This window comes from Schistocerca cancellata, chromosome 1 (assembly GCF_023864275.1).
Source record: "Schistocerca cancellata isolate TAMUIC-IGC-003103 chromosome 1, iqSchCanc2.1, whole genome shotgun sequence".
NCBI lineage: Eukaryota > Metazoa > Arthropoda > Insecta > Orthoptera > Acrididae > Schistocerca > Schistocerca cancellata.
In genome coordinates, this window is record NC_064626.1 from 475,644,470 (window position 1) to 475,660,331 (window position 15,862).

Sequence of the window (15,862 nt, forward strand, 5' to 3'; positions counted from 1 at the left end):
GGAAGTTCAACATCAGTTCCGGGCAAAGTTTCACTCTTTAGGACGCTAAGCGTATTGTTTTCCAATGACTTTCCAAGGTCTGAATTTACTAGAATGCCTCCATCACAGTTTTTTCCGTACGCTCGCACGTCTATTGCAATAAAATTATAACATGGGTCAACCAGTGCAAGAAGCACAATGGAATACGTTTTTTGTAGTTCCAATAGAGACCTCCTGAGTTGTTTGGAGCCTGTATTGTTACGTGCTTTCCATCTACAGATGAGATGAGAAATAATGTTCGAAACTCTCCCTGTACTGGTCTTGTTTTCCAGGCACTGTGGATCCATAATTTTCTTTTTCTTGTTTGCCTTCGTTCTTTTTCCTCTTCGTCTGAAGCAAGTGCTGTAAGTCCTAATTCACTATTATAAAAATTAGTGAACATGTTTTACAGCTTTCACAAACAGAAACACAGCTCACCGCGTCCGAGTCACTACAAGGAACAACAACGACACGGACGTGCCCCGGTCATGTGTGGCCGTCACTCGTCCGACGCTCGGCCCTCACACGGCCCGGACGTGTGTGTCCCGACCTTTAATTAGTGCAGTATGTTATGTCTTCCCGCACAGATTTACAGCAAAACATAGTGAGGTAACATATTTACGAAATAACTATATATCTTTGTGTAGGATTCAAATGGTTCAAATGGCTCTGAGCACTATGGGACTTATCAGTCCCCTAGAACTTAGAACTACTTAAACCTAACTAACCTAAGGACATCACACACATCCATGCCCGAGGCAGGATTCGAACCTGCGACCGTAGCAGTCGCGCGGTTCCGGACTGAGCGCCTTAACCGCGAGACGACCGCAGCCGGCTCTTTGTGTAGGAACCATCGGAATATACCATAACAAAGTGGGTTTACAGTAATCAGTTTTTCCTTAAATACGATTTTGTCCTGACCTCTTGTACTCCCGCATTGTGTGAGGACCTCGTTTAGTACTGGTTAGGACTACATTGTCTACTTATACGGCAAAAATCGAGACTGTTAGATGAAAGTAACATGTGCGGCTCTGAAAAGCAAAGAGACACAAGAAAAGAAAATTGAAGCTGAGCAAACATATACTTAAACTCGCGACAAGTTAGGAAAACTGTACTCATTCAAAACTGGCTTGCTTTACTAAAGCAGCACTAAAACTAAAACACTCTCTTAAAGCTGTCTTATCATAACATAACATCTATATTTTTATGTACATACATACTCCGCAAACCACCGTACGGTGCATGGTGGAGGGAACCTTTAACCACAGCTACTCCTTTCCTCTCCTGTTCCTCTCGCAAATAGAGCGAGGGGGAAACGATTGTCTAAAAGCCCCCGCACAAGCCTGTTTCTCGCATCTTATCTTCATGGTCCTTACGCGAAATGTACATTGGCGACAATAGAATCATTTTGCAGTCTGCTTCAAATACTGATTGTCTAAACTTGCGCAATGGCACCTTGCAGAAGGAGCATCATATTGCGTCAAGGAATTCACATTTGTGTTCATGAAGCAGCTCGGTAATACTTATGTGCTGATCAGACTGACAAATTTAGCAGGCCACAGCTGAGTTGCTTCGATGTCTTCCTTTAATCCGACCTGGTGGGAATCCCAAACGCTCGAATAGTACTCAAGAATGGGTTGCACTAGCGTTCTATACATTGTCTCCTTTACTGATGAGCCGCACTTTTCCATAATTCTCCTAATAAAACCAAGTCGAGAATTTGCCTTCCGAGCTACTAACCTAACATGCTCAATCCGTTTCATATCTCTTTGTAACCTTAAGCCTAGATATTTCATGAAAGCGACTATGTCAAGCTGAACCCTACAAATGCTGTATTCAAAATTTAAAGGACTGTTTTTCCTCCTCATCCGCATTAACTTACATTTTTCTATATTTGGGCCTGCTGCCAATCATCATACCAGCTGTAAATTTTGTCTAAATCATCTTGTATATTCCTACCCTCACCCAACGACGACACCTTCCCGTATACCACAGAATCATCAGCAAACGTCCATAAATTGCTGCTCACCCTGTCTACCAGGTCATTTATGTATGTAGAGAATAGGAGAGGTCCTTTGACACTTCCCTGGTACACTCCTGGCGATACCCTTGTCTCTGATGAACACTCGCTGTCAACGGCCATGCACTGGATTGTATTACGAAGTCTTCAAGCCACTCACCTATTTGGGAACATTAACCATATTCTCAGACCTTCATCAACAGTCTGCAATGGGACACCATATGAAATCCTTTCTAGAAATCTGTTGTTGTTGTTGTTGTTGTGATCTTCAGTCCTGAGACTGGTTTGATGCAGCTCTCCATGCTACTCTATCCTGTGCTAGCTTCTTCATCTCCCAGTATCTACTGCAACCTACATCCTTCTGAATCTGCTTAGTGTATTCATCTCTTGGTCTCCCTCTACGATTTTTACCCTCCACACTGCCCTCCAATGCTAAATTTGTGATCCCTCGATGCCTCAAAACATGTCCTACCAACCGATCCCTTCTTCTAGTCAAGTTGTGCCACAAACTTCTCTTCTCCCCAATCCTATTCAATACCTCCTCATTAGTTACGTGATCTACCCACCTTATCTTCTAGAAATCTAGGAATATGAAATCTCCCCGTCGCCCTTAATCCGTGGTTTGTAAGATATCATGTGAGGAAAGGGCAAAGTGAGTTTCATATGAGCGATATTTTCTAAATCTGTAGTGATTTGTGGACAGGAGTTTTTCTGTCTCAAGGAAATTTTTTACATTCGAACTCAAAATGTGCTCAATAAATCTGCAGCAAACCGATGTTAATGATATTGGTCTTCAGTTAAGTGGGTCAGTTCTTTTAGCTTTCTTATATACAGGAACCACCTACCTTTTTTTCGCTGGGCGACAGCACGATAAATGCAGGCTACGCAAACGGCCTTTGCGGCCAGAGTACTCTCTGTAAAGCCGCATTGGTATTACATCTGGATTGAGCAACTTATTTGTTTTCAAGTCTTTCAGTTGCTTCTCTATGCCACGGATGCCAATTTCTAAGTCCTCCAAGCGAGAGTCTGTACGACATTCATACGATGGTATATTTGTACGATCCTTTTGCGTGAACGATTTGTAAAACTTGAAATTTAAAACTTCAGCTTTCGTTTTGCTGTCTTCTACTGCCACACAAGACTGGTCAACGCGCGACTGGATAGATGCCCTCGACCCGCTTAGTGATTCTGCGTATGACCAGAATTTTCTAGGATTCTCGGCAAGATCTTTCGCTTAGGTGTAATGGTGGAAGTTGTAAGCTTCGGGTATTTCTCTTCTTATGGACACATGAATTTCTACTAACTTTTGCCCGTCAACATTTGTGCGCTCTTTTTTGAACTGAAAGCATTGTTTCCTCGTCATTTTCCGTATTTGTTTATTAAATCACGGAGAGTTCTTTTCAGCCTTAATCCACTTACTTGCCACACACGTCTCCAGAGCGCGATTTACCATCAGTTTATATTTTGCTCTGAATCCCTCTACGTCAGTCATAATGGAGCTAAGTGTTGTCCATTCATTGTCTAAATGGGATGCTAACATCTGCTTAACTGCTTTTTTCTAGCATAAACACTCTCCTGGCTTTCTTGATTTGTTTATTAACTTTAATAACCATCGTCGCTATGATGGCATCATGATCACTAATCACTGTTTCTACGCTGATATCGTCGATAAGGTCCGGCTTGTTTGTACCTATAAAATCTAAAATGTTTCCATTGCGTGAGTTGTCTAATTAGTCGATTAAGGAAGTTTTCGGAAAACGTGTTCAGAAATGTTTCACAAGACTGTCTGTTTGAACCACTTACAGTGAATTCCATCTATACGCGGTGGGTTAAAGTCAGATTTTTTTCTTTCACATTCTGGGCAGTGTATCTTAGGCAACATGGAGGTACCGAGAGAAGATATGCTGCAACAGTATCTTGACGGCTTACTCGTAGTGCACTCGAATTCTAACGTGCTGGCTGATTTACATGTCAGTTCTGATCTCACTGGCGAAACACCGTGATTCGTAAGTTTTTGTTTTGATTTTTTATTCGATCTGCAAAAGTCCAAAACGAAATTCAGTAACGGAATCTCAAGAGAAGCTGTACATCACAAACCACCTGAAAGCCTCTACATCTACATCTACATCTACATGATTACTCTGCAAATCACATTTAAGTGCTTGGCAGAGGGTTCATCGAACCACAATCGTACTATCTCTCTACCATTCCACTCGCGAACAGCACGCGGGAAAAACGAACACCTAAACCTTTCTGTTCGAGCTCTGATTTCTCTTATTTTATTTTGATGATCATTCCTACCTACGTAGGTTGGGCTCAACAAAATATTTTCGCATTCGGAAGAGAAAGTTGGTGACTGAAATTTCGTAAATAGATCTCGCCGTGACAAAAAACGTCTTTGCTTTAATGACTGCCATCCCAACTCGCGTATCATATCTGCCACACTCTCTCCCCTATTACGTGATAATACAAAACGAGCTGCCCTTTTTTGCACCCTTTCGATGTCCTCCGTCAGTCCCACCTGGTAAGGATCCCACACCGCGCAGCAATATTCTAACAGAGGACGAACGAGTGTAGTGTAAGCTGTCTCTTTAGTGGACTTGTTACATCTTCTAAGTGTCCTGCCAATGAAACGCAACCTTTGGCTCGCCTTCCCCACAATATTTTCTACGTGGTCTTTCCAACTGAAGTTGTTCGTAATTTTAACACCCAGGTACTTAGTTGAATTGACAGCCTTGAGAATTGTACTATTTATCGAGTAATCGAATTCCAACGAATTTCTTTTGGAACTCATGTGGATCACCTCACACTTTTCGTTATTTAGTGTCAACTGCCACCTGCCACACCATACAGAATCTTTTCTAAATAGCTTTGCAACTGATACTGGTCTTCGGATGACCTTACTAGACGGTAAATTACAGCATCATCTGCGAACAACCTAAGAGAACTGCTCAGATTGTCACCCAGGTCATTTATATACATCAGGAACAGCAAAGGTCCCAGGACGCTTCCCTGGGGAACACCTGATATCACTTCAGTTTTACTCGATGATTTGCCATCTATTACTACGAACTGCGACCTTCCTGACAGGAATCACGAATCCAGTCGCACAACTGAGACGATACCCTGTAGGCCCGCAGCTTGGTTAGAAGTTGCTTGTGAGGAACGGTGTCAAAAGCTTTCCAGAAATCTAGAAATACGGAATCAACTTGAGATCCCCTGTCGATAGCAGCCATTACTTCGTGCGAATAAAGAGCTAGCTGCGTTGCACAAGATCTATGTTTTCTGAAACCATGCTGATTACATATCAATAGATCGTTCCCTTCGAGGTGATTCATAATGTTTGAATACAGTATATGCTCCAAAACCCTACTGCAAACCGACGTCAATGATATAGGTCTGTAGTTCGATGGATTACTCCTACTACCCTTCTTAAATGCTGGTGCGACCTGCACAATTTTCCAATCTGTAGGTACAAATCTATCGGAGAGCGAGCGGTTGTATATGATTGCTAAGTAGGGAGCTATTGTATCAGCGTAATCTGAAAGGAACCTAATCGGTATACAATCTGGACCTGAAGACTTGCCCGTATCAATTGATTTCAGTTGCTTCGCAACCACTAAGGTATCTACTTCTAAGAAACTCATGCTAGCAGCTGTTCGATGCAGTACATTGTAGGAGTAACCAGAACTGTCTGTTTTGGGAGTTCTGAGTGATCTCATAAGAACTGCTCTTCAAAGGCTTGAAGGGATCATTAATGACAGTAACCAGTGAGGTGCTCATCATTTAGAGAAATATCACTCCAAACAAAAATTATAGGAGCAATGAACACACTGTGGTAAATTGGGAGGTGAAAACGTATGGAATAGCAGAATTACACAATTGTTCATATCTTTATTTTTGTATCTGCATCATAAATATATATTTTCCTTATGAATACACATTTTATTTACTGTTTGTTATACTTGAACCATTCCACAACTGTGACCGAAGCAAACAGTTTACATTTTCCTTTCATTACTACAGACTTTCGTTGTCAGATAGATATAATAAGTGTATAATTCAATGCATTTTCTGATACGTTGTACATTATACACTTCAATGATTCTCCCACCATATGCAGCATCCTTGTGTCGAGATTTAAGGGGGGATGTAACGGAAAATGTAAACATTTATTTAAAAAAATCATTACAGCCTAATTTATTAATGTACAAATCTAAAACATTGTATGTGTAAAGCAAAAGACCTGTGTTTTAATTGGAAAATACAATAAAATATGCAGGATTAATATTTTGCCAGAAATTTGAATTTTTTATTTTTTTATTGTCTTTTTTGTGAAAAGCCATAACTCAAATTCTAATCATGCAATTAATCTGAAAATTAACTTATGACCACTGAATTACATTTATTAATTTATGATACAAATTGTATCATTAACAGAGTTTTTAATTTTGCACATCCAAAATTAACTTTTTTTCTACATACAATCATCTAAAAATCAGAACATAATTTTTACTCCCAGGAGACAGCAACACATTGCGAACAGTTCCTGAAAATTTCATAGCATTAGCGCATATATGTTTTGAGGAAAGGCTTCTAATAATGTAAAAAATGTAAAACAGAGAAAAAGAGGTTCAAAAATTTTCTTCTCATACTTCTACATGTAATATGCTTACCTCAATTTTAAAATCCTACACACTGATACTCCTCATCCTCAAAGTTTATCTCCTCTCCTCTTTGAATCTGCCTGGCCTGTATTTGCAAACAGTGATCTGTTAGCTTTGTTGAGCCTGCTCTTGTCGATAGTGTAAAATGCTTTTATTGTAAACACACCAAGTTCTATACCAACTCTCTTCAGCACTTCAGATCTGCCATTATGTCCGTTATTGTAACATAAAACTGCATCATAGACACCTATTTTGAGCATTTCAAGTCCACAGAACGTCCTTTTTGAGCATCTAATCCAAATTAAATTATTGAGGCTTTCATTTGCATTTTGTGTCATTCCATGAAGACACTTCCTCAATAAATCAGGGTTTGCAAGAAACCTGAATGTTGGCTTAATCACATTCGTAATAGGTTTTGGTAATGAGTGTTTATGTGAGTAGATCTCATTTCTATTGTTGAATTTACACCAGTCATCTTTTGGACACAGATTGTGCACGGTGTTTGGTCAGTGGATACATTGTGAAAAAAAAATTGCCCACACAGCACACCTCATTGACTCTAAATTATGTATGTTCTTCCTGATAGCTGGCCCATAAAATAACTGAAGAGGATCAATTTCTTTCAGAGTGTGACTGCCATTTCCTCCTAGTGGTTTTACATCCTCAAGTACTTCACCTTTCTTTTCTTTCAGCAAGCGACAAAGCCTACCACCAAGCCTCTTTTGGATGTGGCCAACACATTCCAACTTTTCTATTGTTGTATTGTATGGATTTTTATCTGTTACAGCTTTGAATGAACAGGAGCCCCTATCACCAAGGTATTTAGTATATCTAACACCATACTGGTCCTCAGATCTGGAGAACATGCTCACAGCTGCAGCAGCCTCCATGCCCCCACTTGAGCCACTATAATTTTTACAGCGTGTTACTGCATGCTTTTCTTGCCACAGTTTCTCACTGTCTTCATTGTTGGACATTTTCCTTGTTGCACACTGGTGGCAGTATTTAGACGTATTTCTACATATAAAACTTTACCTCAGTCAGTACCAGATACAGACACAACAACATAAATAGATGTGTGATCCCTTTTCATTCAGGTCCCATCTACAGACACATACAGGTCAGTAACATTTGTAGCACATTCACTATCATGAATATCTACACCAGGATCTATTTCTTTTTGGTTTATTTCCACCAATTCCTCCACTGCTTTCTTCATAGAAACTTTGACAGTACCGCATACAGTTTCAGAAATATCTTTATTTATCTTTTCAAACCTTGCACAAGATGGAGGCATGTTTAAAAAAGCACACAATAAATTACCTCCTTCCCTGCCCTGTCCAAGGCATCTCAGAGCATATGCTAACCTAAAACTGCTTTCATAGATACCAGTGTCAGTTTTTTGGAGAAGGAAAATGAAAATCCATAGCCACACGAATTACAAATTAATTTAAAATCAGAAGCTAATCCCGCTCTTCTTTCTTCAACAACAATCTTACATTCTGTATTTTTACAGCTCACACATGAACATGAAAACTTTATAGTCTGGCAGAGAAGCTCTAAATCAATAAGTCTGACTCCAGTGGAATCCATATCAACATCATTCACACACCTTTTCAATTCTCCTGTGCCAAGTTTCGATGCTGAAGCTGAGTGCTTATGTTCTTCATTTCGAGCTGCTTCCTCTTTTTTGTTGGTAAACAGATTTCCATGAAGCCTCTGTTTCCTAAACACAGTTTTTCCATCACCCATGATGCATAAATTTTGACTTCCATGTAAATGTATGTGAATTCAATCTTCCACATGCTAATATGTGTTAGTATTGTCAAGATGTTAATAAGCTGCATGCAAGATAGTTTTCAGGCAAAGATATAGATGTCAGCCAGAGATATAGATGTCAGCCAAAGATAATGAAAGAAAATAACCTTCTCACTGACAAAAAGTCTGCTGAAGGGAGCAGAAACCCAAATGTTTAACCATTTAAAGGCATTTCTAAAGCTGTTATCACGATTAAATTCACACACAACATAGATGAAACTGTGTAGATCAAGGAAATATTATTTTTGAAAAATTGAATTTTTGTATCAATATCCATTTATATCCCTCTCTAAGAAAACTGCAGTAGTGCCTATTAAGGTGTCACATCCTCCCACACTCGGCATCTCCAAAACAAGCAGGTCTGATAAAATCTATCAGCTTTTGTTCTCCATAACTCCATTCATGGAATTCAAAGTCAGATGGCCTGTCTGGATTTCCATCGAAGATGGACTGCTGCTTTCACTTGGTGTATCACTCTTTTCGCAATGAAACTCATACAGCAACTATGAGAAGTATTATAGTGGATACCCAACCTAGAACTCTGTCATGAAAATAATAATATCACTAGACTACCATTAGTGGCGTGCCGAAAATGGGAAATTGTGATTCTGCTTCCGTTAGAGATGTAATTTTAGTATATAGAAGAAATGCAATAAATGTAAGGAGTAGACTTCAACGCACTTGTTAGCGCTGATTACCACCAAGAAACTAGTGGATACGGCATTTGCTAGCTGTACTAGATGATAACGTTTCCTCGGTCAACTTTCACATCATATGGTGTGGCCAGCTTGAGCACATGCCATACACAGGCTTCAAAGGTTGGTCATGTTTATTGCCATCTGACAAACTGGTTCTGTTATAGCAGTGGTGGAGGCCGGTGGTGTTGTTGTCAAAGACTATACTATTACGAATGTTTCCAAAGTGGCATGCTTCAAAAATGGAATTTAGAGTCATGTAGTAATTTATCCTATATTTATCCTGCTGTTGTATGTATTTAAGCAAAGATGTTCCATCACAGATCATATTGTGCCATTTCGTAATATGATTGTAGACAACTGGTAGAATGATATAGTAGTGAAGATGGTAAATTTCTGAGGTATAGACACTCAGTTCGAATCTTGTCTCCTTCATGAACTTCAATTCGTGATAAGAGCTATTAGTTTAGGAGTACAACGAAAATGGAGCACTGAAAGTATTTATAATGATGTAACTGAGGATGTAGTGGACTCAGATGCTTGACTCTTTGTGTACACTACAGGAATTCTCCCACTCTTTCATTTTATATATTGTGAGTGCAGCTTGGCATGAAAAGAAAGTGACATTTCCTTCATGCTTTTGTCGATGTTCACGTTCTGCCTGCATGTAAATAAAGACAACATAAGTTAATATGATGCCTTCTGTTTGATATAAAAAACTAAATGGATTCTCTTTGATACCATCGTCAACACTGTCATGTGAAAAAAATTGTTTGCAAGTAGGTCTTGGTCTTCTTGGGCAATGGTCATATAATATTGTAAAATCAAAAGTCTATTGAATGACTAAAAAAAAGTGAAATTATATAAATAATTTATATGCCTGTTCTACTCCTCTTCTTTTAATTAAATACCTTACCTTTTGTTGTATGAACATCTGTGATTTAGTTTTATTACACAATTATTTTTTTAAAGAAAAGCTTAAGACAAACGAATTTTCGTTTTGTTCCTAGTAATGTAGATGCTCAAGAAAAGTAATTGAAGGGAATTCAGAATGAACATTTGTTGTAAATAAATCACTTTTTCTTCGGTCAGTATGTGAGAGTGAAACGGAAGGTAAATCGACAATACTGCTACAGTGTACCCTTCACTAAGCACTGGCAGAATAATTGTATAGGTGTAGGATGTTTGCACATAATGCAGTTGTCTACAAGAAGAGAGTAGTAAACTGAAGGAAGACCTGTGGGGGGATTGATGATTGGCAGTGGATGAACTGCTAGTTGATTGGAACAAAAATAAATCTAACTACTGCACATAAATAGGCTTCAAAATCTCCTACAGAATAGTTACACCATCACTGGAATAATTAACTATGTAAAATACGCATGAGTATGCATCTTGACTGAAAGACAGAGCACAAATGCTAAGCCCGTCCCATGATGTTAGGTACCCTGAAAAATGGTGGTGGTGGGAGGGGGGGACCAATAAGAACATGCTACACAAGGGAGAGTGGAGGCCACCATTTGGATCACAAATTATGGTAATTGAGATTAGTTTCCATAAACATAACTTGGAAGGATGGTGGCCAGTTTTGAGTCACAGGTAATTGTAATCAAAATGACATTTGTAGGAATGGTAAAAAAGCATTTGGTCATTAATTAATATTTGTGTAAACAAAACAAAAAGCACAAGTGAGTGATTTGTTTACATTTAAATCATAAATTACGTGGTTTGTTTACTTGAGGGGAGCCACACCAAGTGGTTAGTTTGTTAGTATAGGGAGAACAATGCTCCTTTTGTTTCAAAACCTGCCCAGTTCCATTATTCACCATATCTTCGCTACAGTATTGTTTCTTGACTATTCACTCCACTCAACATCTAACACTCTCTGCAAATACTTGAGTGCCATGCACTTCATTTAGCTTTCCGCATCTGTTTGCCTTCCCCCAGCCATATTGTCAAATTCTCATCCCTCCTCACCTGCTGCAAATCTTATACCATCTGCAAAGTAGATTCATCTAATCCTATTGTTTCTTCTTTGATCATGAGTTTTAGTATACTGCCATGCCTTTACCAACACATGACATCCTCCCAACACCTACACATACTCCATATCTTATTCCAACATAGTCTGAACCAACTGCCTCTCCCTGAAAATGGATTCCAGCGCAATATTTATCCTTCCTACCAACTAGTTAGACAGTTGGTTTCATTTTCCTTGAATCATTTTGCATGACAAATCGAAATGAAATGGAATGAGTCGTTTTAAATTCATACTGCAAATTGATATATATATATATATATATATATATATATATATATATATATATAATAGAGGGAGACATTCCACGTGGTAAAAAATATTATAAAAATCAAAGATTCAGTGACTTACCAAACGAGAAAGCACTAGTAGATAGACACAATAAAAAACACACACACAAATTTCAAGCTTTCGCAATCCAAGGTTGCTTCATCAGGAAAGAGGGAAGGAGAGGGAAAGACGAAAGGATGTGGGTTTTAAGGGAGAGGGTAAGGAGTCATTCCAATCCCGGGAGCGGAAAGATTTACCTTAGGGGGAAAAAAGGACAGGTATACACTCGCGCACATACACACATATCCATCCGCACATATACAGACACAAGCAGACACAGGCAGACAGCAACAGATGTCTCTCCCTCAAAACCCACATCATTTTGTCTTTCCCTCTTTCCTGATGAATCAACCTTGGGTTGCGAAAGCTTGAAATTTGTGTGTGTGTTTGTCTGTTTTTTATTGTGTCTATCTACCATCGCTTTCTCGTTTGGTAAGTCACAGCATCCTTGTTATATATATATATGTGTGTGTGTGTGTGTGTGTGTGTGTGTGTGGTGAGTGTGTGTGTGTGTGTGTGTGTGTGTGTGTTAATTAGCAATTCCCGCCTACCACCTTTTCTACCTTTCTACAATAGAAATTCTTCTATTGAATAGAAGGAGTTGTCAAGGAGAAAAATTTTCAGTTTGTTTTCAAATCTTACTTTACTGTCTGTCAGACATTTTGTGACACTGAATAATGAATCAAAAAGTTTTGTTGTTCCATTGTGCACTCCTTTTGTGCTAAAGACAACCTCAATATCGAGTAATTAATCTTATTTTTCCATCTGGTATTGTAATTATGTACATCGTTGTCCCCCCTCTGACTTGCAGTGGATCATTTACACCAAACTTCATGAGGGACTAAATATACTACGAAGAGGTAGACAGAATGCCCAACTCCTTAGACACAGGTCTAGAAGATGAATGTGGATGAGCTCTGCATATTTTTCTTACAGTGCATTTTTGAATAATGAAGACTTTCTTTCTTAGAGATGAGTTAACCCAGAACATTGTTCCTTATGACATTATTGAATGAAAATATGTAAACTGTGCCAACCTACTGATTTGTCTGTAACTTACAACTCTTCACCATGTATCCCACTCCACATTAGGCCTTCATCTCCCTCCCCCCACCTCTTTTATCTCTACCTATCCTTCTTCTCTTGTTACCGTGGTCCTGCACACCGATGAGACACCTCCTTTTCTGTCTTCCCACTATCCATCCCAACACCCACGGACATTTCCGTAGATACCAGCACCCATCAGTCATATGCCACACATTTCCCCTCCACGAATACTTTTTCCCAGTGCAGATCTTTACCTTTCTAGTGGGAGTTCAGTACTGTTTTTTTGAAGAACATCATCAGTTCCACATTGTGTTTTAAAAATATATTTTTGTTATTATCTTTATCTTTTAATCCTTCGATTTTAATTCAGACAGCAAAGAAAATCAACAGTTTTATTTATGTAAACACTTAACAAAATTCATCTTTTTATAAATTTTTTTAAGCTCACAATTTAATAATATTATTCATTTCGTTTTTTTCATATGTCTTTATGTTTGTACGATCGTCAGCCCAACCCCCGCACGTATAGACCTAGGAAGATTTTCACCCTTTTATGATATTCATTTCGTTCTGTTTATATTTTGAAGAGCGGAATGTCTTATCGATGACAGCCTAAACACCACACATATAGATCTACGTGGATGAAATAAAAAAAAGAAAAAGAAAGATAAGATAAATTACTTCCTCCAACTAATTATTGCTCGTTGAAGAACTAATAAGAGACGAAAGAGTTGTATTTGTATACGAAGTTGTATCTGCTGGCAAATTTACAAATTCACTTTAGCGGACGTATCTATCAATTTTAGCTCTTTATTCATTTGTTTAGCAACGTAGGCTTCCGTCATCGATAACTTGAGAATGTTGGTCATACTGTTTTCATGTTATGCGTCTGTGGTTGGAAGAGCGCGGGTGTAAAGAAATGTTCGAAGTGAAACGTCCGTGACAGTCACAGAAATATTATTTGAGGTACAAGTGCTGTACATGCTTGATGCTTGTTGATTGCTTCGTTGTGCTTTTAATATTTTATTAACACGAAAGCATCAGTTGTAAAATAACTTTGTGTCTTTTATTTTTGTTATCCTATAATTTGGTGGTAATGTCCTTCGCCTGTTAATATTTGTGTACACCTAGATTGATGAAAATTCTTGTTGTACTTCTGTTATTGTTACCAGCAGCGCTTACTTTAACGAAATTTCTCAAAGTTTGTGTTAAGAACGCTATGTTTTTCATCAGCTTACTTTCTTTACTACTTTATTATAAACTTATTATGGTATTGGGTCAGTTTGAATTTTAACGCTCGAAGAACTCGTAAATGTTGCATGTCTTAGGACAGCATTGGGTCAGCATCAAGAATAATTTATGGTCAATCCACTTGGGATTTCCAAAACTTTGGTATTTGCACAATCCATTTTTCATCTCTCTTTTGTGTGATTGAACTTGCTCATTAAACTGTGGTGTTGTGATACAGGCTCCACAGTAAAGCGAATGTTTTTAACCACTTACGGTATATCCAGCACATCTATTAAAGATTCCGTCTGTAGTACATATATCTCAACAGCATAGGCCTATTACACAATTATGATTGGCTTCATATCTTATCAAGCAAATATGAAAGTATCCTATTTACAGATCACTCCATGTTAAGTCACCCAGGACATCTTGACCACCATCTCAGATTCGAGTGAAATTTGGGTCATTTCTTTCCTCTGTGGAGATAAGGAAGAGTAACGAATTTTAGCGTTATAAATTTCATTGTTCCCACTTTGTAGCACTTCAGATATAAGAGATTTTGCCGTTTTTAACATTATGATAGTTAAAAACAACACTTTCTAACATTTTTGAAAATAAATTACCAATTTTCTGTTTATCATCCAATCAATGTGAAATATGGTGGTTAAATAGGCTGTACTCTATATCGTAATGGTTGTAGAGAATACTGTCTAGTAGTTGTAAGTAAAACCATTAAGAAAGGAAAAAGTAATTTATGCCATACTTTGTGGTTTTTATTAATTTGTGGGGCAAGGAAAATAAACTGGATAAGCGTTTTGTTATTTTTTGTTTTTGTAACAAATAGTAGCTTTTTTTGTTGAGAACTTAAAAATAAACTGAAATTTTGAGTTTACTGAATAACACTTTTAAGAGCTAACTGAAAATTTAAGTGTGGAAACTTTTTAAAGAAACAGGCAGAGATTAACTTTTTCTAAATAAGTTTGCACACAGTAGAGCTAATTTGTCACATTGGGGATTATCCCATTAGTGATATTCCATTTAAGGTTGAACTATGTTTATTGCGTTATAAAATACAAAAATGTAGGTATACATTTTTTTCATGTCTTGATGATTTTACTAAAAGTAAGAGATTTTTTCTACAACCCTTGTACTATAGAGCCTATAACAACCAGATTTCATATTGATAAGATGATAAATAAAAAATGGGTATTGCCAATTTATCTTCAGAATCTTAGGAAATATTATTTTGATGCCATCATAGTGTAAAAATTGACAACGCTTTTGAACTCTGAACTGTCATAAAATAAAAACAGTGATAAAATGCTAAAATTTTGAATAGTTACTTATCTCCCAGAATGAACAAAAAGCAAAGTTTCATTGAAATCTCGGATGATGGGTGAGAAAATGTTTTTTATTCATGCTAAATTATCATGGAATGATAATTGTACCACTTTATGGAGAATAGAGCCACTGTAGGCTACACAGACCAGGATCTAAAATGAGGAGCTATATTGCAATGCCAGAACCAGGTACAATTTGGATAAATATCCATTATACAGAAAGGAATTGAAAGGTGTTTAAAATATAACTAGAGGCCCTCTTTTCCTATGTTATCTTTTTAAACATGTGCAGTGTAGAGTAGGAAAGTCCACTCATAAGAAGAATATAACAGTAAATATATTCATTCTTTGATCAGTATTGTCCAATGATTTAGACAAGTTACTGAAATGTGTAGCAGAAGCAAGGAAGTTATTCTGCGTACAAATATGCTAGCACATTATGTGGACAGTATATCGTGGCAGTTGGGTGTGACCATTAACAAATGAGAACTTGAACTGTTCGGAGGGAGTGGACTGGTGCGGGGGAATAAGCCCCACCTTCCTCTCGAAGGACTGCCATCCTACATCTGCACTTTGTGCTTCCACGAAAGGAGAAATGACATAATGGTCATAGGGATTGCTGATTCCTTTTCTAATGAGACTCTCATTTGAATGCCTTT

The 15,862-nt window shown here is 37.9% G+C and overlaps 1 protein-coding gene across 1 annotated transcript in view; it reads left to right on the forward strand.

The window, feature by feature from the left end:
- The first annotated feature begins 13,484 nt into the window (after positions 1-13,484).
- Positions 13,485-15,862, forward strand: part of LOC126177238 (nucleosomal histone kinase 1) — a 236,911-nt gene continuing 234,533 nt past the window's right edge. The window contains exon 1 of the mRNA XM_049924440.1: positions 13,485-13,599. The gene's annotated coding sequence lies outside the window, so the exon portion shown is untranslated. The remainder of the gene's footprint in view (positions 13,600-15,862) is intronic.